The following is a 21,238-nucleotide window of genomic DNA, read 5'->3' on the forward strand; positions in this document are numbered from 1 at the left end:
TATATGTATGTATATATATAAAGACTAATAATAGTATGTTATGCATCGATAGCAGCAACAGCTTTTCCAGGTTCTGCAGTCATCTGAACAAAATTATATACATTCAGCACATTCCATTAAAATTAGGCTCTAGAAAAATTCAAAACAGAAATAATTTCCCAGATAACCATAGAGATAGTGAGCAAAATGGAAGTCGTGATTCAAGACTCTAGAGCAGAAACTGACAAAAAAATGGATGAGCTCAGGACCATGATAGAAGCCATGAAGGCCCAGCATAAGAAAGAAATGGAAAAAATAAACGCCCAACATAGGAAAGAAATGGAATCCATAAAACAGATTCAAACAGATATCCAGGAGATTAAACACTCTGTTGCAAGTGTACGCAACAGAATAAAAGAATGTGAAGATGGGCTCTCAGATATAGAAGATAAAATTGCAGTCAGTGACCATGAAAAGAGAGGTCTCTTAAAAACAGTAAGCGATCATGAGAAATTGATCCAACAACTCCTAGATGATGCAAAGAAGAATAACATAAGACTGATAGGAATACATGAAGTAGCAGGAGAAAATACAAATGACTTTAAAAAGCTGTTTGCAGAATTAATGACAGAAAACTTCCTAAACACACACACATTTTAATCATAAAAAAAATCTGGTAAAGAAAGAAATTTTGACTATGGTGCCACCAGGCAAAGTTTTAGTTAACGTGGAAAACCTTAATAGAAAGTAAGGTCAGGAAAGAGGTCTAGTGTTATTAATTAAAAATAGGGTTAAAGCCATATTAATAAGAGAGCACACCCTTACACAGACTAGACAAGACAACCTTTGTGAGACAAAGTTTGTCTTTAAAGAACTTCTGAAGGCAAACCAGAGGCAAGGTCTTCAGGGGAAATGTCTTCACAGACGTCCCTCCCATGAGATACGAGAGCATCCATGGAGGCGTCAGAGGAAGCGTCCACTGGAATCCAGCAGAAACCAGAGGTTGCAGAGTATTTCAGATGTGAAGGGGCTGATCCTAGGGCTCAAAATCCTGATAGGAAATGTGTGAAAGAGGAAGTGGGGCACGAAGGCAGATGATGAAGGATGATGCCCTAATAAAGGAGAAGCTAAAAAGATAAGGAGACAGGAAAAATAAGGTAGGAAGCCAGCCTTCAGGGTTAGACTTTCTCAGAGGCTTGGGAAACTTGGTCTTTTCCTAAGTTATGGAGAAAATATGGAGGAATGATGACTTAAAAAAAAAGAAAAAGAAAAAGAAGCCATAATTCTTCTTTCTGCTTCTCAATTGCTTGAGGTCATACACGAATCTTTCAGGAAGAGAATGACCAAGTCATCTCGAATGGAGCCCAAAAAAGGTGGGAAAGTTAGCCAACTTGTGTCTAGTGTGCACCTGCCCTTTCTCACAGTAGAGTATTGGGTAGGCATGAGCCACCATCAGCTAAGGATCCTGCAGCCTGAAGGAGAGTAAGGCAATTCCATAACTGCCCTGACACTACCTCTTACCTTCTCCAGATGCTTGTTGTGATATCAGGCTGAGGTCAGAAAGGTCAGGCATGGGTATATGAATTTATTATTTATTTAATTTTTTTGAGACAGGGTCTCACTATGTAGTTCCGGCTGTCCTTAAACTCATTATATATCCCAGGATGACCTCGAACTCACAGTAATCCGCCGGCCTCAGCCTCCTAACTACTGAGATCACAGGTCCTTCACCACCTTGCCTAGTAGTTTAGGACTTTCATGAGGCACCTAATATACACAGGGTCTAGGACTTAAGCTGCCACAAAATGTACTTTGCTGTATTTCCTGCACACGGTATGAATTTTCATACCCTACACATAGTATGAATCATTACACGAAATGCATAGTGTATTACTGCATACTCCAGCCACATCTAGTACTTCCCCCCCCAAATGTTCCCTAGTTTGCTATGCTTCAGAATGTCTTAGAGTTTATTAAACACTCCATGATTTTTCATATAGATATAGATATAGATATGTTTTCTCTATCTACAACATCTCTCCTCTGCTGGAAATTTTTAATTTATTTGGGTTTTAGCCCATTGCAGCATAGGAAATATTTATGGAGTCAGTGAACAGGTAACTCCTTCATCTCCATGCCAGATTTCTTTTTTAGAACATTCTATAAGTATTAGTCCTTTCACTTGTACTGTATTACTGCTTTACGTGTCTCTGCTGTAGAGAGATTCTTGATGGTTGGCACTATTACCTAGCAGGGCAAACAAAACTCTGCCTGAGTAGATGCTCAAGAAATTCTCACTGAATTAATTTGAACTTTTGTTCAGCTTTGGACATCTGTTTATCCACTATGAGTATTAGTGCAGCCTGTGAGTCTGTCCTCAAATGCAGGTGTCTTTATGATGTGGCTTTCTGTCACATGATGTGACTGTCTTTGGCAGGAATCAGCATCCTGCCAGTGTCCAGGACCAAAAAATGTACCTAGCTGTTTGTTTCAGATTTAGATCCTTCTTTTGAACTCTGAAGTTTTAGTTCAAGACCAAAGAGCCTTTGGAAATAACAGAGTCCAATGACTGCATCAAAACATAGATCATTCACAAACATAAGCTTTGCATTTCCTACTTTCAAGTCCCGTATTGTTGTGTGGACTGCGGTATTGCTAGGCAAGTGAAGGCCTCTTCTCTCATAACCTATGGTTATGGACTGTGAATGGTGCCATCCCCCCTTCCTATCCTGTAGTCAGTTGTGTAAGAGGAAAATCCAGGGCTTCCGTTGTACGGGGAGAGGCAGCATGAATGAGCACCATGGATGGAGGCAGAATAGCAGAGCTGTTGGACTAGATTTTGGGATCAGTGCAGGGGTTGAATCTCAACTGCACCTCTTAATCAGAGGTGCAGTTTTGGACAAATTAATGGACCCTCTCTAAGCTTTAGTGATACCATCTAGAAATGAGATACAATAAATAATACTTATAGAGGTTTTCAAATAATTTGGTGAGTTAATGCATAAAAAACATGCAGCTCAGATTATATACTTAGCTACTGGATTTTTCTAAGTGCAGGATGGCTGCGGTTTTGGCGCCTCAGTTAGCTTAAGTGTTTTTACTTTAATTTCCTATATGCAAGTCTCTTTAAAATTAATGACTGATGGTACTTCTACCTCACCCCTCTTTTTCTACCTTCTACTTCCTCAAAAAGTCCAGGGGCTTAACTTTCTCAAGTGTATGGTCTGGGGCATTTTTTCCATTTTAGAAACAGCTCATAACTCCAAAGAGCTATCTAATGACACAAGAGAACAATGGCTATTATTTCTTCAAATACTTTCCTTGTTCTATTCTCATCCTCTATTTCCTCTGGTACTCTTAATATACATATTGTATTATATATATATATTTTCCACATTTTATTTTTATTTTCCCAAGGGTCATTTTATTAGCTAATTTTTATATATCTGTCTTCACAGTAATACCTTTTCTGCCTCCAATTGTTTTGTCCTGCCGGTAATTAAAAAAAAAATCTGTTGTTGCCCTTATGCTTTGTTATAGAAGATGTAAGGAAAGTCAGTGATATTCTCCAAGCGCATCTAGTTTGACAGATCTCAGTTTCTAATCTCTGTATCCCATGTGGATCATGCCAGTGTGGTTAGAGCCATTGTTAGTGTAGTTCCAGATGTAGCTGCCTCTGGGTCATGCTCCTTACTCTACAGGTGCAGCCATGCTGATGTTCCAACCAGTTCCTGGACGGAAAGGAGACGTCCCCTAGAGCTGCATCAGTAGAAGTGGCCCCAGTGGTGCAGATAAGCAACAGTCTATGATAGGAAGAATAAAGAAAACCTGAGCTCAGAAAGGACCAGAAACGAGACAGCATAAGAAATGAGTGACTCGTGGGAAGGGCTGTCACATTGTGGTAAGAGGAATACTGTTTTTGTGGCTTTAGGGCCTAGGCCTAGCACTTACAGGAAAAGGCTATAAGGAGATAGTTTTCAGCTAAAAATTGAATTATTATCCTAGTTAGTAAAGTAGTTCAAAGGTGAAATGCATAGGAAATCCAAGTTTGCTATCAGTAGCAGTAACGTAATAAAAGTTAATAACCCTTGTGGGGACCATTGAGATAATGACTAATATTTCAGCATGTATGTTGAATGTAAGGACTTTCATAGCTCATCCCAGAACTGTGGCCTTTGGCACACTGGGCTCAAGTTCTTTTTAGCAAAGACACAGACATTGATTCATTGCAGCACAGTGAAGGAATCTTCCTTTATGTGTAATGGAAAAGCAGGGTTTGTAGAAACAGACTTGGATTTGAACTCTCATGTGTAAATATTCTCATGGGTTTCTGAACAACTTATTTTTATTTGTACATATTTGGTATACATAATTATCACACTCATCATAGAGAATTTTTACCTGTACATAATGTCTTGATTCTTCTTTTATCCCACCCCCTTCCCTTAAACACTTTTTCCCTTCCCCATTTACAAAAGCTTTCTTTCCATTTTTTTCTCTTCCGCTCCTTTTTTAAAAAATCCCTTTTCCCTTCCCCCTCCTTGCTTGTTCCACTTCCCATTTGAACATGCTCTTCCTACTATATCTAGCATCTATTTTGCTCCTGTTTTACCCATTGGTTTTCTCACACAAGAGAAATAATGTGATATTTAAACGTGTGTCAGATTTATTTCACTTAACATTATGATCTTGAGGTGCATCTGTTTACCTAAAAATGACCCAAGTTATCCTTCTTTATGGCAAAATAGTACTCCATCATATATAAATACCATGTTTTCTTTATCCATTCATTTGTTGATGGGCATATGGGCTGTTTCCAAGATTTAGCTATTACAAACTGTGCCACTATAAACATGGTGCGCATATATCACTGTGGTATGATGCTTTTAACTCTTTCAGAAAGTCATCTGGAAGGGGCACCGCTGGATCAAATGATGCCTCTAATTTTAATTTTTGGGGGAATTTCCATGCTGAGTACCACAGCGGTTGTACAAATTCATGCTCCCACCAACAGTGGAGTAGGGTTCCTTTTTGCCCACAGCCTCACCAGCATTTGTTATTGGTTGATTTCTTGATGACAGCCATTCTATCTGGGGTGAGGTGGAATCTCGTGTTTCAATTTGCATTTCTCAAATGACTATTCTGAGACTGAAACATGTCTTAAATGAACGTCTTTTCATATATTTATTTGCTGTTTGTATTTCTTCATCTGAGAAGTGTCTATTCATTTCAGTTGCCCATTTTTGGTTGGGTTTTTAATTAGGGGGTTCTGACTATTTTAAGCTTTTTTTTTCCATTAATTTTATTGGTACATTTAAAGCAAACAATACAGTTATATTCATCATTGGAATCTTGTACCTTTACATGATATATATTAGTTCTTGTTTTTTCCCCATACCCCTGCCCTCTCTTCACCCTCTTCATCCTTCCCTGTTTACAAAGACATTGTTTCCATTTTTTCATTTTTTCACATTTTGTCTTTTCCCTTATTTCCTTTTCCCCTCCTCTTCCCATTTCCCCTTTTTCCATTTTCTCCCTATTTCACACTCTCAATTATATCATTTGAACCTTTTTTATACTTTTAGTTTTTCACACTAGAGAAACTATTCAGTATTTACCCGTGTGTCCTATTTATTTCACTTAAGTGTATAGCCTCAATGTGCATCCGTTAGCTATGAATGTCTCTAGTTTCTTATTCTTTGTGGCTGAGTAGTACTCTATTTTATAGGAAAACCACATTTTCTTTATCCAGTCTCCATTTGGGGCATTTGGGTGGTTTCCAAGTTTTAGCTATTACAAGCTGGGCTGCTATAAACATGGGTGCACATATAGCACTGTGGTATGATTCTTTTAATTCTTTTGGAAAGATACCCAGCAGAGAGATAGCTGGGTCAAATGGAACCTCTAATCCTAGTTCTTTGAGGTATCTCCATATTGATTTCCCCAATGGTCACACCAGTCTGCACTCCCACCAACAAGGAAAAGGGTTCCTTTCTCTCCACAGCCCCACCAGCATTTGTTATTGGTTGATTTCTTGATAGCAGCCATTCTTTCTGGGGTGAGATGGAATTGTAGTGTTTCATCTGGATCTCTCGAATGACCAGTGATGTTGAACATTTTTTCATATATTTATTTGCTGTTTTTACTTCTTTGTGTGAGAAATGTCTGTTCAATTCAGATGCCCATTTTTGAATTGGGTCTTTGTGTTTGTGGGGGGGTCTGATTTTTTTTTTTACGTCTTTATATATTCTAAATAGTAGTCCTCTGTCTGAGGAGAATCTGGTAAAAATTTTTCCCACATTATAGGTTGTCTCTCTTGTACTGCAAAAGCTTTTTAATATAATGAGATCCCAGTTGTTCATTCTTTTTTAAATTGAGTTTATTGGTACATTTTAGATATACACTACAGTTACATTCATTATTGGCATCTTGTACCTTTATATGACAGGTTTTGGTTCTCACTTTTTCCCATTGTCCCTGCCCCAGTTGTTTATTCTTTGTGCAAGTTCTTGTGTTGCTGCACATTTGTTCATAAAGACTTCTCCACTGCCAATGTCTTTGAGAGTTCTACTTAATTTACTTTCCAGTAAGTTTAGTGTTTCTGTTTTGAAATTTAGATCTCTAATCCACTTGGATTTTAGTTTAGTGCATGGTGAAAGATACGGGTCTAGTTTTAATCTTTGGCAAGTTGAAATCCAGTTATTCCAACACCATTTATTAAAGAGGCTATGTTTCTTTCAGTGAGGATGGTTGGCTCCTTTGTCAAGGACGAGGTAGCTGAGTATGTCTGGTATTGTTTCTGCATCTTCTGATCTATTCCATTGATCCTTGGGTCTGTTGCTTTTCCAGTTTTTATCACAGTAGCTTTGTAGTATAGTTTCAAGTTGGGAACTGTGGTACTCCCTGCCATGTTTCTGTTACCTATAACCAAATGAATTTTTGGATTGTTTTCTCAAGTTCTGTGAAATATACTCTTGGGATATCAATCAGGATTGCATTGAATCTGTATAGAAGTTTTGGAAGTATGGCTATTTTCACTATGTTGATTCTTCCTACCCAGGAGCAAGGGCTGTTTTTCCATCTTATATCCTCTTCTATCTCTTCTTTCAGAGTGCTGTGATTTTCAGTGTAGAGGTCTTTTGTCTCCTTCATTAGATTGATTCCTAGATATTTCATTTTTTTGGATGTTATTGTGAAAGGAATTGTTTCCCTAATTTCTCTCTCAGTGAGTCTGTTATTTGTGTACAAGACAGCTATTGATTTTTGAGTGTTGACTTTGTATCCAGCTACTCTACTGAATCTGTCAATTAAGTCTAGCAGTCTTTTGGCAAAGTTTTTTGGGTCTTCTATGTAGAGTATCATATTATCAGCAAATAGTGACAGTTTAACTTCTTCTTTTCCTATTTTTATCCCTTTTATTCCTTTCTCTTGTATAATTGTTGTGGCTAACATTTCTAGAGCTATATTGAAAAGTAGTGTTAACAGTGGACATCCTTGTCTTGTTCCTGATTTTAGCATGAAGGTTTTCAGTTGTTTTTTTTGTTGTTGTTGTAATTGTTGTTTTTTGTACCAGGGGTTTTTCAGTTTTTGACCATTTAGTGTGATGTTCTGTTGGTTTTTCATAGATAGCCTTTATCAAATTGAGTTAAAGACCACCTATTCCAATTTTCTGTAGGGTTTTTATAATGAATGGATGTTGGATTTTGTCAAATCCTTTTTCTGCATTTATTGAGATGATCATATGGCTTTTGTCCTTGACTCTGTTAACATAGTGTATTACATTTATTGGTTTATGTATGTTGAACCATCCTGCATCCCTGCAATAAGTCTGACTTGGTCAGGGTGTATGATCTTCATGATGACCTTTTGTATTTATTCTGTTTGCCAGTATCTTATTGAGGATTTCTGCCTCTATGTTAATTAGGGAGATCGGCCTGTAGTTTTCTTTTTTTTTTTATTTTTTTTATTGAGTTTATTGGTACATTTAGGGATACAGTACAGTTACATTCATTGTTGGGATCATGTACCTTTACATGGCAAGTCTTGATTCTCATTTTTTTCCCCTTACCTCTGCCCTCCCTTCACCCCCTCCTCCCCTCCCCATCTACAAACACTTTATTTTCATCTTTTCATTCTCTCACATTTTTTTCTTTTCCCCTTGTAGTTTTCTTTTTTAGTTGGGTCTTTCCCTAGTTTGGGAATCAAAGTAATACTTGCTTCCAAGAATGACTTTGGAAGAATTGCTTCCCTTTCAATTTCATTGAAAAGTTTAAAGAGTAGCAGTGATAGTTCTTCTCTAAATGTCTTGTAGAATTCAGCAGTGAAGCCATCAGGGCCTGGGCTTTTCTTTGTTGGTAATGTTTTAATTACATTTTCAGTTTCACTGAATGTAATTGGTGTGTTTAGGATTTTTATATCATTGTTCAACTTTGGAAGTTCATATGTGTCCAGGAATCTGTCCATTTCTTCTGTATTTTCCATTTTAGTAAAGTATCGGTTTTCGAAGTAGGTATTGATGATCCTCTGGATTTCTGGTGGATCTGTTGTGACTTCACCTTTGTCATTCCTAATTGCATGAATCTAAGCCTTTTCTTTCTTTCTTTTTTTTTTTTGATAAGATTGGCTGAGGGTTTATCGATTTTATTTGTTCTTTCAAAAAACCAACTCTTTAATTCATTGATTTTTTTCTATCATTTTCTTAGTCTCCATTGCATTAATTTTTGCTCTGATCTTTGTAATTTGCTCCCTTGTACAAACTTTCAGTTTGTCTTGCTCTCCTTTTTCTAGGAGCTTAAGGTTAAGTATTAGGTTGTTAATTTGAGCTTGCTCTGCTTTCCTAGTATGGGCATTTATTGCTGTGAATTTTCCTTGTAGAACTGCTTTCATTGTGTCCCATAGATTCCTGTATGTTGTATTGGCATTATCATTTAATTGTAGAAACTGTCTAATTTCTCCTTTAATTTCCTCTGTGACCCAGTGGTTGTTCAGCAGGGTGTTATTTAATTTCCATGTGTTTGTGAAGTTCTTGAAGTTTCTTAGGCTATTGATCTCCAGTTTAATTGCACTATTGTCTGATAATATACAGGGGATAACTTCAGTTCCTTTGCATTTACTTAAGTTTGTTCTGTAAGCTAGCATGTCATCTATTTTGGAGAATGACCCGTGTGCAGCCAAAAAGAATGTATATTCTGATTTTGTGGGGGTGGAACACTCAGCAGACATCTACTAAGTTCGTTTGTTCTAAGACTTGGTTCAGTTCTGTTATTTTGTTGTTGATTCTTTGTCTAGATAATCTGGCTATTTGTGTCAGTGGAGTATTGAGGTCCCCCACTATAACTGTATTAGTGCTTATTTCATTTTTCATATCCATTAATATTTGTTTTGTATAGTTGGGGGCATTAGTATTTGGTGCATATATATTTATGATTGTCATTTCTTCCTCTTGTATTGTTCCCTTTGTAAGGATGTAGTTGCCTTCTTTGTCTCTTTTAATTAGTTTTGGTTTGAAATCTACTCTGTCTGCAAATAAGATAGCTATCCATGCTTTTTTCTGGGCTCCTGTCACATGGAGAACTGTTTTCCATCCTTTTACTCTCAGTCTGTGAATTTCTTTGTGGGTTAAACGGGGTTTTTTGTATACAACATATTGTTGGATTTTGCTTTTTAATCCATTCTATGAGCCTGTTTCTTTTGATTGGTGAATTGAGGTCATTAACATTGATGGTTATGTATTGACTTTTCATTGTCATGTTATTTTCCTGTTGTTGTTTCTTTTATTTTTTTATTTTCCCCTGTCTCCCTTTAATTTCTTGCCTTGCCTGGTATATTTGCTCTGTTGGCCCTTATGGAGTTGTGGTCTTCATTTCCTTTTTCCAGGATATTTTTTAGAAGTGTTTGGAGTGCCAGTTTGGTGTTCATGAAATTTCTCAGGTGTTCTTTGTCGTGGAAGTATCTTATTTCCCCATCAGTTTTGAAAGAGAGATTTTGCAGGATACACCAGTCTAGGTAGGAGATTGTTTTCTTTTAAGACGTGAAATACCTCACTCTAGACTCTCCTTGACTTGAGGATTTGGGTTGAAAAATCTGCTGTGATTCTGATGGACTTTCCTTTGCATGTGATTTGTTTCTTTTCTCTAACTGCTTTTAGTATTTTGTTCTTCTGTTGGGTTTCTGGGATCTTGATTATTATATGTTTAGGTGTAGATTTGTTTTGATCATGGCTAGTTGGAGTCTTATATGCCTCACTTATCTGTATGTCAAATTCTTCCCCTCTGTTTGATAAGTTCTCTTTCATTAATTCTGTGAACAGTTTTTTTTTAATGTCATTTGTACTTTCTCCTGCTACTTCATGGATTCCTCTCAGTCTTATTCTTGTTTGCATCATCTAGGAGTTGTTGGATTTCATAGTTCCTTGCTGTTTTTGGGAGATCTGTCTTTTCATGATCACTGACTGCAGTCCTATCTTCTATATCTGAAATTCTATCTTTTCATTCATTCTTCCTGCTGTGAATGATTTACATAGAGTTTTTAATCTCCTGGATATCTGTTTGAATCCATTTCATGGATTCCATTTCTTTCCTATGTTGGGCATTCAAGGTTTCCATTTCTTCCCTATGGTGGGTATTCATGGTTTTCATCTGTTTCTGTTCTCTAATCATGTCTTTCATTCCTCTCACCATCTCTGTGGTTATCTGGGAAATTGTTTCAGTTTTGCATTTTTCTAGAGCCTCGTTTATCTGTTGTTGTTTTTTTTAACTTCCTGTGCTATCGGTTCAGGGTGTCGAGATGGTTGACTGTCAGGTGTTTCCACCTTATTTTCCCAAGAGTTTACCTTTGGTAGGGTGGAAGTCTGTGTTTGTGTCTTGTTTAAATGCTTTCTCATTTCTATTTTTGTCATTAGTACTATCCTTGGTTTATTTCTTGGGTTAATACTTCAGTCTTCCAGATATAGGACTTTAAGTTTTGAGTCTCTAATGTCTCTGAGGTAATGTCATTTTCGTTATACCAGGGAGGACAACAACTATGGTGCTGTGGTATGGTACCTTTATTGCCAATTTTCTTCACTTTTCCACATGGCTTCAGTTGTCCTGTAGGATCCTCATAGAAGCCCTCTTTCTCTTGTTCCCAGAGTGGGGGGGCATAAACATCTCTGTGTTGGTGCCCACATGGCTTGGTTCTCTGCTGCACTTGGTCAAATTGGTGGGCCTATCAGAGGTTCACGAGCTGCTCCCAGGCCCCTCTGGTGCCCTGGGTTGAAGGGCTGTTTTAAGTTTTTATATATTCTAGATATTAATGCTTTGTCTGATGATCAGCTGGTGAAATTATTTTTCCATTCTGTGGGATTTCTCATCATACTGTTGGTGGTGTCTTTTACTATTGCAAAAGCTTTTAAATTTGATGTGATCCTAATTGTTGATCCTTTATAGTATTTCTTATGCAACCAGGGTTTTGTTCATATGCTTATTTAGGTTTTGCCTATACTTACATCTTCAAGAGTTTTACCTAGTATCTCTCACAGCATATTGTTTCTGTTTTAATATTTACATATCTTTGGACCTATTTTTATTTTATTTATTTTTTAGTTCATGGTGAGAGATAGGGGGTAGGTTCATTCTTTAGCATGTGGAAAAGTAGTTCCTGGCACCATTTATTAAAAAGGCTATCTCTCCTCCAGTGAAGGTGTTTAGCCTCTTTGTCAAAGACAAGGTGGCTGAGAGTGTTTGGAGTTATTTCTGCATCTTCTGTTCCACTTATCCTCGAGTCTGTTTCTTTGCCAATACCGTGCCACGTGGGGGTATTTTGTGTTTTGTTTTGTTTTTTACCATGGTAGCTTTGTAGTGTAACTTCAAATCACAGACTGTGATGCCCCCTCCTTTGCTCTTGCTGCTCTTGCTGTTCTAGTTCTCTTCTGGGCCCACATTAATTTTAGGTTCATTTCTCTAGTTCTGTGAGATATCCTATTGGTATTTTGATTGAGAGTGCATTAAATTTTTATAACAGTTTTGGAGGTATGGCCATTTTTACCAAATTGGTTTTTCCTACCCAAGAATAGGGAATGTCTTTTCATTTTCTGTTATCCTATTTGATTTCCTTTTCCAGAGTACTGTATGTTTCAGTGTAAAAGATTTTCACTTTCCTTCTTAGACTGATTCTAAGTATTTCATTTTCTTGATGTTATTTGTGAAAACTGTTGTTTCCCTTATTTCTCTCTCAGAGGGTTTGTTATTTATGTACCAGAATTGATTTTAGAGTGTTGACTTTGTATCCTGCTATGCTACTAAATTTGGTTATTAATACTAGGAGTCTTTTGGTGGAGCTCTGGGGGTCTTCTATGTAGAGTATCATGCCATCAACAAATAGTGATAATTTAAATTCTTGCTTTCCTATCCATATTCCTTTTATTTCTTTTTCTTATCTAATTGCTCTGACTAATATTTCAAGAACTATATTGAATGGGAGTAGGGATAGTAGGCATCCTTGTCTTATTCCTGATTTTAGAGTGAAAGCTTTCAGTTTTTGACCATTTGGTATGATATTGGCTGTTGGATTGTCACAGGTGGCTTTTATCACATTGAGATAAAGACCTTCTAGCCTAATATTCTGTAGAATTTTATCATGCATGATTGTTGGACTTTGTCACTTGTCTTTTCTGTCTTTCGAGAGGACTTTGTTTTTTGTCCTTGGTTCTGTTAATGTGGTATATTGCATTCATTGATTTATGTATGTTGAACTATTGCTGCATCTCTGGGATGAATCCTACTTGGTCATGGGGTATTATTTTTTGGTGACTTGCTGTGTTCTGTTTATCAGTATCTTATTGAAGATTTTTGCATCTATGCTCATTAGGGAGATTGGCCTGTAGTTCCCTTTTTTGGTTGGATGCTCTCTTTGGTTTTGGTATCAGAATAATGCTTGCTTTCAGAAATCATTTTGGGAGTATTGCTTTCCTTTCAATTTCATTAATGGCTTTTAAGAGTAGTGGCATTATATTTTCTGTAAAAGTTTTGTAGAATTCAGCACTGACCTGGGCTTTTCTCTGTTGTAGTTTTTTTTTTTTTTTTTTTTAATTCTTCAATTTCATAGACTGATATTGGGTTACTTAGAAGTTTTATATCTTCTCAACTCAGCTTTGGTAATTCATATATATATCTAAGAATCTGTCCATTTCTTCTGAGTTTTCCCTATTATTAGAGTATAGATTTTCAAAGTAGGGTGTATGGCCATACCACCCTAAACACGCCCAATCTCGTAAGATTTTCAAAGTAGGTGTTGATGATCTTTTGGATTTTTGCAAGATTCTTTGTGATTTCACCCTTTTCATTCCTAATTGCATGAATTTGGGTTTTTTTTCTTTCCTTTTTTGGGGGATAAATTGGCTGAGGGTTTGTCTGTTATATTTAATCTTTCAGAGAACCAACTCTTTAATTCATTGATTCTTTGTATTGTTTTCTAACTGTATTAAGTTTTACTCTGATCTTTATTTCTTTCCCATAAGGGTTTTGGATTTAACTTGCTGTTTTATTTTCCTAGAAAATTGAGATTTAACATTAGGTTATTTATTTGAGCTCATTCTATTTTTCTGATGTGGGGATTCATCGCTATAAATTTCTTTGCTTTCATTGTATCCCAGAAGTTCCAGTGTATTGTATCAGTATTATTATTTAATTGTAGAAACTGTGTAATTTCTTCTTCAATTTCATCTGTGCCCCTTTGGTTGTTCAGGAAGGTATTATTTAATTTCCATGTGTTTATTAAGTTACTATGGTTTCTTTTACCATTGATTTTTAATTTCATTAGACTATTATCTGATTATATGCTTGGGATAATTTCATTTCCTTTGCATTTACTTAACCATGTTCTATGGGCTAGTATGTGGTCTGTTTTGGAAAAAGTCCCATGTGCTGCTCAGAAGAATGTTTGGGTGTTCTTCGGTGGAATAGTCTGTAGATATCTAGTAAGTCCACTTGCTCAAAGGTTTGGTTCAGCTTTGATATTTCTTTGTTGTTTTTTTGTCAGTTGATCAGTCTATTTGTGACAGTGGGGTATTGACATCCCCCATTCAATTGTATTAGTGTTTGTTTTATATAGTTGTGTGTATCAGCATTTGGTGCATATATATATTTATGATCTCAGTCTCTTCCTTTTAGATTGTTCCCTTAAGAAATATGTAGAAGAAATTTGACAAAGAATATGACAAAGAAATTTGTCTCTTCTAATCAGTCTTGTCTTGAAATCTACTTTTTCTGCAATAGAATAGCTATCTTGGGTTCTTTTTCCAGGTTCTTGGCACATGGAATATTGTTTTTCATCCTTTTACTTTCAGTATATGATTTTTTTTAGTTAAATGTGTTTCTTATATACAGCATATTGTTGGATATTCTTTCTTGATCTGTACTGCCAATCTGTTTCTTTTGGTTGATGAATTGAGACCATTTACATTGATGGTTATAACTGATAGGTACTGACTTATCCTTGTCATTATTTTATTTTCCTATTCTTAGTTCCCTTTCTTTCCCTTGTATTTAATTGCTTGTCTTGCCTGGTAGATTCATTTTATTGGGATTCTTGGAATTTTTGTCTTCATTGTCTTTTTGAGAATATCTTTCAGAACTTTTTGGAGTGCTGGTTTGGTGGTCATAATTTTTTTGGTGTTCTTTGTTATGGATGTATATTATTTCTCCATCAAATTTGAAATAGAACTTTGTGAGGTAAATCAATCTGGATTGCATGTTTTTCCTTTTAGGGGCTGAAATACTTCAAGTTCTCCTTGACTTAAGTAAATGTTTGTGTTGAGAAGTCTGCTGGATTCTATTGGGTTTCCTTTACAGGTGATTTTTTTTCCTGTCATTAAACTTTGTTTTAAGAGGTCTCAAAATTCTGTGACAGAGTTTTGGTCATGTTGTTTCCATTAAAAAACTGTTGATTTTAAAAACTAATAATTTAAAACTACCACATACACAGTCAAATGGTTCACAAAACATTCCCCTTCCCTTCTGAAAGTTTTATGATGTATTGTTATCTTTAACTAGTCTTTCGCTATTAAACTTAGATGGCCAACTGGGAGAAACAGTTGTAAGACTGGTCTTCTGCCATTAAGACTGGCAGGTGTTAGGGATAACATTCATTTAGCTTTCTGAGCTTTCTGGGCAGACTTGGTTTTCTTGACAGCTCCAGCAGCTTTCTTGTCCACTGCTTTGATGACACCCACAGTAATTGTCTTTCTCATATCATAAACAGCAAAATGACCCAGAGGTGAGTAGTCAGAGAAGCTCTTGACACATATGGGCTTACCTGGAACCATTTCGACAATAGTGCAGCATCACAAGATTTCAAGAATATGGGGCCATCTTCTAGCTTCTTACCAGACTGGCGATCCATCTTTTCATTCAGCTCAGCAAACTTGCAAGGGATATGAGCTGTGTGGCATCCCAGGGCACAACCAGCACTGATCTGTCCTGGATGGTTCAGGATAATCAACTGAGCAGGGAAACCAGCTGCTTCCATGCGTGGGTCATTTTTGCTGATACCAGCAATGTTGCCCCAGAAAACATCTTTGACAGACACGTTCTTGACGTTGAAGCCCACTTTGTCACCAGGAAGAAGCTTCACAGTGCATTTCAATAGACTTTACTTCATTTGTGGCATTGACTGGAGTAAAGGTGACCATCAGGACAGGTTTGAGAACACTGGTCTCCGCTCTGCCCACAGAGATGTACCAATACCAATTTTGTAGACAATATGTGGGGGGGGGTTATTGCAAAGGCTTATCAGTTGGGTGAGTGGGTGGCAGGATGCAATCCAAAGCTTGAAGCAGTGTCTTTCCACTGGCATTGCCATCTTTAAGTGTCCTTCCATCCCTTGAACCAAGGCATATTAACACTTGGCTCCAAAATGTTGTCATCATTCCAACCAGAAATTGGCACAAAAGCTACAGGGTTGTAGCCAGTTTTCTTTTCTTTCTTTCTTTCTTTCTTTCTTTTTTTTTTTTTTTTTTTTTGGTACCGGGGATTGAACTAGGGTCCTTGAGCTTGCAAGGCAGGCCACTGAACCACTGAGCTAAATCCGCGGCCCCAGTTTTCTTAATGCAGGGCTGAATTCCTTAACAGTTTCCTCATATCTCTTGTGGCTGTAGGGTGGCTCAGTGGAGTCCATTTTGTTAACACCAACAATCCGTTGTTTCACACCCAACATATAAGCCAGAAGGGCACAATCACAGGTTTGCCCCTTCTTGGAGATGCTAGCTTCGAAGTCATCAACACCAGCAGCAATACTCAGGACAGCACAGTCAGCCTGAGATGTGCCTGTAATCATGTTTTTCAGAAAGTCTCTGTGTCCTGGAGCATCAGTGATAGACGTAATACTCGCAGATCTCCAGTTTTCCCAGGGAGATGTCAGGGATAATGCCACACTCAAATTCAGCTTTCAGTTTATCTAAGACCCAGGCTGACTTGAAGGAACCTTTTCCCATATCAGCAGTCTCCTTCTCAAATTCTTCAATGTTTTTATTTTGTTGACGCCACCTCATTTGTAGATCAGATGGCCATTCGTGGTGGACTTGCCCAAATTCACATGTCCGATGATGATGATATTGATATGAGACTTTTCCTTCATGTTTGCTCATTTTCTTCTTTTTCTTTTTGTTTTATTCTATTTGTTTTCTGCATTGGGGCTTGTAAATTGCTTATGGTAGGTAGCTTTATGAGTAGTATCAAGACCTTTTAAGGAAGTGACTACTTTTCAGAGATGTCTTTTAGGTGTAGCTGGCTCTTGGCCTTTGAGTCTGTCCTAGGACCCTGCGAGCTGACAGCAGGAATATGGTAAGGTATGGATTCTGAGATTTTCAAATCTACAGAAATTCAAGTTGAGCCTGGTCTCCAGTCATGGGGATGGAGCTGAGTCCTTTAGCTCTAAGTGTCTCTTGCTGACCTGACCATGGACATCTCCTGTGATTGTCCCTCACTCCATTACTGTGAGAGTTTAACACTGGGAGCCCTGAGATGAAGCCAACCTGTGGCTGCTCTGAGTCCCAGGTTCAGGTGGCCCTTCACTAAAATGGCATTTGAACAGGCACTCTCTCCAGGGAATATGGCAGGTGCTAGGACTGGAGTCATTCACCAGGTGGTGTAGTACAGGGCATCCATTGCTCTGTTTCACTGGTGCACTTCTCTCTGAAGTCATCTAAGGTTGCCCACTTTCGCTGTGTCTCTGTAGATTTGATCTTCCTTTCTCTCACCACAATCCAGGAGCCTGGGAGAAAGTACAGATTGTCCCTTCCTTTTTTGCATTGTGGTGTCTTCAGTTTCTCTGTAGGCTCCAATTTTTCCTTAAGATCCCTGGGTTCCAGGTATCCACCTCCCTTCTTCTACTCTTTCCTAGGTTGTCATTTTGCAATGTCTGGATTCCAGATTTTGGAGAGGTTCATTTTATTGCTGCTTACCATTCCACCATCTTTCCAGAAGTTCCTCTAATGGACTTTATAAACAAGTTAGGTAACTTTCCAAGCCTCAGTTTCTTCATTTAAAAAATGTGTGAGAAACAGTAGGGTTGTAAATATGAAGTACTTGACAGATTAATTGTACATTATGCTCTGTGAATAGTCTTCTTGTCATTAATATTATTTGTTGTGACTACTGCTATTAGACACCTTAAGATTTTAATCCATTGATTTGAATAATTTACCTTTAAAACCATTCATGACTACATACAAAGACTTAGTAAATATATGTATAAATGTTTACAATTTATGCTTACTTTTATAATATTTATAATGGGATAACACTTTAACACTAAAGTTGATTACCAAAGTTCTTTCTGAGTGGGATGATTGGAAGATTTCATTTTTATTCTCTCTGGGCTTTTTCTCCATTTTATTTATATTATGACTATGTATTATTAAAATAAAGAGATAAATCAAAACATAGCATATAAGTATGGAGTCTTGGGTTGGCCATGGGAGATGAAGCAGAAAAGATGACACCATATGATGGGACTAGGGATCAATAATATCAAGGTGTGTCTTTGTATCCTGAAGCATTTTATCCTAAATGTCGCATGACTGGTACAAGTGCTAAGTGCTACAGGAGATTAGGAGAACCTCTTTCTCTATGGGCTGAGGAACAAGATGAACCTTAATGCCAGGAAAAATAAGTGCATTTTCTACAATTCCCGGCTGATTTGAGGCCCATGAACGAGTCTAAAATCTATGTGGCTTGTAAAAAGCAGCACAAATGGTACCAGGAAGCAACTTTTACTTTTGGTTTATGGAAAAATCCCTGAAACCTTTATTTGCAGAGGAAAGCTGAGGGGAAACTGAGTGTGGTAAACATAAAAAGTTGCACAAATAGTCCTGTAAAACTGCAAAAGGTTGTACCCTAGGTGAACACAGTAAACTGCCTCAGTGTGTGTTGAGAGATTTTCTGCTGTTTAAAAATTCAAATCTCATAATATTTTGCTCCAGCATTGTTTTACAAACAATTTCTAAAAGGCTGAGGCATCTGTCCTTGGTTACTGGTCCTTTGTAGGTTAACATCATAAAGCCAGAGAAGCTGAATGATGACAGGTGTGCTGAGATCATTGCACAGGGCTATGCAACAGTGTCTGGCCTGAGTCTTCAGCTGCCCAGCTTCGAACCCTTTTACCTGATATGTCTTGGACATCCATATATTTGGGATACAGTTGGAGGCTGGAGGTTGAGTTAGTGAGAGTCAGGGGCAATGGGTGGTGATAGCAGGAACAGACAAAACTGTGGATATTAATCTTCTGGGAGAAATTTCTCAAAAGCAAAAGCTGTTTACCTAGTCCTTGGATGTATGAGAGGCTGGGAGACCATGATTTAGGTCTGGAGGTAAGGCAGTGTGTAGCATCTTTCTGTCCAGGAAAACAATGAGATAGAGAAGGTGGTATTTTTAAGGAGAGAGAGACACACACACATAGAGACAGAGACACAGAGAGAGAGAGAGAGAGAGAGAGAGAGAGAGAGAGAGAGACAGAGTCTTCACGTGGGTAGTAGTTTTTGTTAAAGAAGGCAGAGCTAACCTAGAAAATGAGTGTTGTTTCAAACATATTAAAAGAAGGAAAGAAAACAGGCATATAAATGCATATAGAAATGAAATCACAATCGACATCACCAAAATCCAGAACATCCTTAGTAACTGCTATGAAACATTGTACTCCAACAAATTAGAGACTTTTGAAGAAAAGGAAAGATTCCTACACACATATGAATTATCAAAACTAAACCAAGTTATAAAACCTCTGAACAATCCAATAGCAAACAATGAAATTCAAGAAATAGTAATAATAATGATGATGAAGATGATGATGATGATGATGATGATAATAAACTATACCAACTAAGAAAAGTCCAGGACCTGATGGGTTTACTGCTAAATTTTGTAAGAACTTCAGAGAAGAAACAATGCCAATATTTCTCAAATTCTTTAATGAAATTGAAGAAGATGGGAGTATTTCCAAAGTCAATCCTAGAAGCTAGCATTTTTCTAAATCCAAAACTGGATAATGACCCAACTGAAAAAGAAAACTATAGGTAGTCTCTTCAGTGAACATAGACCCCAGACTGCACATCTTGGCTGAATAGGCTTCATCTCAAGGGTGCAAGGGCATTTCCACATATACAAGTCAGTATTGTGATACATCATAAACTGAAGCAAGGACACAGTCATCTCAATAGACACAAAAAAAGGTTTTGACGAAATCTGACATCCATTCATAACAACAACAAAAATTAATAAAATAAGTATAGAAGGACTTCATCTGAATTTAATAAAACCCATTCATGACAATCCAACTGCCAACATCATAAGTGAAGGGAAAAACTGAATGCTTTCCCTTTCACGTCAGGACCAAGATAAGGATGTACACTATAACCACTTTTATTAAGTATAGTACTTGAAACATTAGCTAGAGCAATGAAACAAGAGAAAGAATAAAAGGAATACGTACAGGAAAGGAAAATCATTATTTGCCGATAACATAATCCTTTACATAGAAGACCCAAAAGAATCTGTCAAAAGACTACTATAATTAATAACCAAATTCAGTAGTGTAGTAGGATACAAAATAAATACACAAAAATAGTGTTCTTGTCAAACAATAATGAATCCATCAAGAAGGAAATTAGGAAAATAATTCCATTTACAGTAGTGCAAGAAATATTACATTTATGAATTAACCCAATCAAGGAGGTAAAAGACTTCTACAATGATAACCACACTATTCTGAAAAAGGAGCTCAAAGAGGACATTAGAAAATGGAAAGACATTCCTTGTTCTTGGGTAGATAGAAACAATATTGTCAGAACATCCATAGTTTCAAAACTGATATACAGACACTGTGCAATCCCAGTCAAAATACCAACAGAACTAGAACTAGAGCAAACAACCCTAAAGTACACATTGAACCAAAAGAAACCAAGAATAACAAAAGAAAGCCTGGGCAATAAGAGCAAAGTAGGGAGCATCACATTCCCACACATTAAGTTATGTTGCAAAGCTACAATGATAGATAAACAGACAAACAAACAACAACAACAAACCAGCAAAGTACTGGTACGAAAACATATATGTGGATCAATGGAACAGAACAGAAGATACAGAAATAACCTCAGACACATTCAGACATCTGATCTTTGACAAAGGGGTCAGACACATATGAAGGAGGAAAGGTAGTCTTTAGCAAATTGTGCTGGGAAAACTGGCTATGCATATGCAAAAGATGGAAGCTAAATTCATATTTCTCACAATGTGTTAAACTAAAGTCAAAATGGATCAAGAAGATAAAATAGCTAAAACTCCTGATGTCATAGGCACAGGTAAGGATTTTCTAAACAGAACCCCAATGGCACAAGAAATAATACTGAGTCAACAAATACGGATCATATCAAATTAAAAAGCTTCAGCACAACAAGGGAAACAACCAACATAATGGAGAAACAATCTATATAATGGGGAAAAATTTGCCAGCTACTCTTCAGTCAGAGAACTAAGATCTAGAATAGATAAAGATCACCCAAAGTTAGACTCTCCAAATAAAAGACCCAATTCAATGGGCAACTGAAAGTAATAGACACTTCTCAGAAGGAGAAGTACAAATGGCCAATAAATACAGGAAAACATGTTCAGCATCTCAGGCCAGTAGAGAAATGCAAATTAAAAAACAACACTCATATTTCATCTTGCTCCAGTAAGAACTGGCTATCATTAAGAAATCAAATAACAACATACCCTGGTGAAGCTGTGTG

At 37.1% G+C, this 21,238-nt stretch overlaps 1 protein-coding gene and 1 pseudogene across 1 annotated transcript in view; one reads left to right on the top strand and one right to left on the bottom strand.

The window, feature by feature from the left end:
- The window catches only part of Glis3 (GLIS family zinc finger 3), a 603,766-nt gene that overhangs the window by 64,481 nt on the left and 518,047 nt on the right, over positions 1–21,238 (top strand). The window lies entirely within an intron of this gene.
- Positions 15,101–16,590, bottom strand: LOC104859951 (annotated as a pseudogene).

The sequence above is a fragment of the Fukomys damarensis genome, unplaced genomic scaffold, assembly GCF_012274545.1.
Source record: "Fukomys damarensis isolate Sample0158 unplaced genomic scaffold, DMR_v1.0_HiC HiC_scaffold_31, whole genome shotgun sequence".
NCBI classification, from domain to species: Eukaryota; Metazoa; Chordata; class Mammalia; order Rodentia; family Bathyergidae; genus Fukomys; species Fukomys damarensis.